The 3,293-nt window shown below is 40.0% G+C and overlaps 1 pseudogene; it reads right to left on the bottom strand.

The window, feature by feature from the left end:
- Positions 1-1,725: 1,725 nt before the first annotated feature.
- On the bottom strand, positions 1,726-1,866 carry LOC122897715 (annotated as a pseudogene).
- Positions 1,867-3,293: the final 1,427 nt, after the last annotated feature.

Below are 3,293 nucleotides of genomic sequence, written 5' to 3'. Positions count from 1 at the left end.
GTTTCATCTTGTTCCATTTTTCCCTCTCTTCTCCTATGATCCTCTGTTTTGTTTCTCAAATTCTTCATATCAGTGAGATCATATGGTAATTGGATTTCTCTGATTGGCTTATTTCGCTTAGGATAATACCCTTTAGTTCCATCCACATATTGCAAATGTCAAGAGTTCAGTGTTTTGATGGCTGCATAATACACACACACACACACACACACACACACACACATTATATCTTCTTTATCTATTCATTTGTTGATGGACATCTAGGTTCTTTCCATAGTTTGGTTATTGTGGACATTGCTGCTAAGCATTCGGGTGCACGTGCCCATTCGGATCACTACATTTGTATCTTTAGGGTAAATACCCAGTAGCGCAATTGCTGGGTCATAGGGCAGCTCTATTTTCAACATTTTGAGGAACCATTTTCCAGAGTGGCTGCACCAGCTTGCATTCCCACCAACAGTGTAGGAGGGTTCCCCTTTCTCTGCAACCTCGCCAGCATCTGTCATTTCCTGACATGTTAATTCTAACCATTCTGACTGGTGTGAGGTGATATATCTCACTGTCGTTTTGATTTGTACTTCCCTGATGCCAAGTGATGTGGAGCACTTTTTCATGTGTCTGTTGGCCATCTGGGTGTCTTCTTTGCCAGAAATATTTGTCCATGTTTTCTGCCCATTTCTTGATTGGATTATTTGTTCTTTGGGTGTTGAGTTTGAGAAGTTCCTTATAGATTTTGGAAAGTAACCCTTTATCTGATATGTCATTTGCAAATATCTTCTCCCATTCTGTCACCTGTCTTAAACATTATTTTATAAACAAACAAAAAACAAAGAGTCCCCAAGTAATCCAAATGTGCACTGAAATATTCACTGAACCAGTGAATAAAATAATAAATAGGTAAAGCCAGCCAAGTCATTTTTTGAGGCAAATACAAACTTAATACACAATCCCAACTTGGATAACAAGAAAAAAAATCACAGGTCCATCTCATTTATATATAGATGTAAAAATTCTAAAGAAAATAGTATAAAACCAAGTCAAATATGCATTTAAAAAAACACATGATGGTGCCCTGGGTGGTTCAGTGGGTTAAGCATTTGACTCTTGATTTCAGCTCAGGTTATGACCTCAGGGTCATGAGGTTGAGGAGTCCCACAATGAGCTCTGAGCTCAGTGGGAAGTGTGCTTGAGATTCTTTCTCTCCCTCTTCCCTTACTCTTCTCCACCCCACATGCACTCATTCTCTAATATCAATTAAATACATTTTTAAAAGATTTTATTTATTTATTTGGCAGAGAGAGACACAGCAAGAGAGGGAACACAAGCAGGGGGAGTGAGAGAGGGAGAAGCAGGCTTCCCCCCAAACAGGGAGCTGGATGTGAGACTCGATCCCAGGACCCTGAGATCATGACCTGACACGAAGGCAGACACTTAACAACTGAGCCACCCAGATAACCGTAAAATAAATTAAATCTTAAAAAAAAAACACATGAGGACTATGTGTGGCTTAACCTAAGAGTACAAAGATCTTTTAAACTGATAAGAACAGATGCTACAGAGGATCATAGGGGAAGAAAAGAAAAAAAATGAAACAAGATGAAACCAGAGAGGGAGACAAACCAGAAGAGACTCTTAATCTCAGGGAAAAAATAGAGTTGCTGGACTGGAGGAGAGTGGGAGGAATGGGGTGGCTGGGTGATGGACATTGGGGAGGGTATGTGTTGTGGGGAGTGCTGAGTATTGTGTAAGACTGATGGTTCACAGACCTCTACCCCTGAAACAAATAATACATTATATGTTAATTAAAAAGTAAAAAAAAAAAAAAAGACGCTACACTTGATCTTAGCCAAAAGGCCAAGAAATGATGCAAAGATCTTTTAACATTAAAATATTACTAAAAATCATAATTTTAACAGATTAAGGGGGAAAATGTTATCATAATGTGGATACAGCATTTTTTTTTGGAGAAAATCTGAAGTCCACTCAAGAGTGAAATAATTTTAGCAAACTACAAATATATGGGATCTTCCTTAACCTGGTAGAGCTGTCAACTCCCAAATAAACAGCAGACATGTTACTTACTGGGAAATTTTTCAAAATGCAGTATTTCTTTTAAAGTTGAGAAAGTCATTTCCTGACTTGTTAATTTTAGCCATTCTGACTGGTGTGAGGTGGTATCTCATTGTGGTTTTGATTTGTATTTCCCTGATGCCGAGTGATATGGAGCACTTTTTCATGTGTCTTTTGGCCATCTGGATGTCTTCTTTGCAGAAATGTCTGGTCATGTCCTCTGCCCATTTCTTGATTGGATTATTTGTTCTTTGGGTGTTCAGTTTGCTAAGTTTTTATAGATTTTGGACAGATGCTGGCAAGGATGCGGAGAAAGGGGAACCCTCCTACACTGTTAGTGGGAATGCAAGCTGGTGCAACCACTCTGGAAAACAGCATGGAGGTTCCTCAAAATGTTGAAAATAGAACTACCCTATGACCCAGCAATTGCACTACTGGGTATTTACCTTAAAGATACAAACATAGTGATCTGAAGGGGCACGTGCACCTGAATGTTTATAGCAGCAATGTCTACAATAGCCAAACTATGGAAAAAACCTAGATGTCCATCAACAGATGAATGGATAAAGAAGATGTGGTATATATACACAATGGAATACTATGCAGCCATAAAAAGAAATGAAATCTTGTCATTTGCGACAACGTGGATGGAACTAGAGGGTATCATGCTTAGCAAAATAAGTCAAGCAGAGAAAGACAATTATCATATGATCTCCCTGATATGAGGAAGTGGAGATACAACATGGGGGGTTAAGGGGGTAGGAGAAGAATAAATGAAACAAGATGGGATAGGGAGGGAGACAAACCATAAGTGACTCTTAATCTCACAAAACAAACTGAGGGTGGCTGGAGGGAGGGGGGTTGGGAGAAGGGGGGTGTGGTTATGGGCACTGGGGAGGGTATGTGCTATGGTGAGTGCTGTGAAGTGTGTAAACCTGGCCATTCACACACCTATACCCTGGGGGTTAAAATATATTATATGTTTATAAAAAATAAAAAATAAATAAAGTTGAGAAAGTGACAAGAATGACATATTGTTGGGGCACCTGGGTGGCTCAGTGGATTAGGCCTCTGCCTTTGGCTCAGGTCATGATCTCAGGGTCTGGGATGGAGCCCCGCATCGGGCTCTCTGCTCGGCAGGGAGCCTGCTTCCTCCTCTCTCTCTCTCTGCTTGCCTGTCTTCCTACTTGTGATTTCTCTCTGTCAAATAAATAAATAAATAA

This window comes from Neovison vison, chromosome X, assembly GCF_020171115.1.
Source record: "Neovison vison isolate M4711 chromosome X, ASM_NN_V1, whole genome shotgun sequence".
Taxonomy (NCBI): Eukaryota; Metazoa; Chordata; class Mammalia; order Carnivora; family Mustelidae; genus Neogale; species Neogale vison.
Note: the sequence above shows the minus strand (reverse complement) of the source record. Positions and strands in the feature narration are given on the sequence as shown.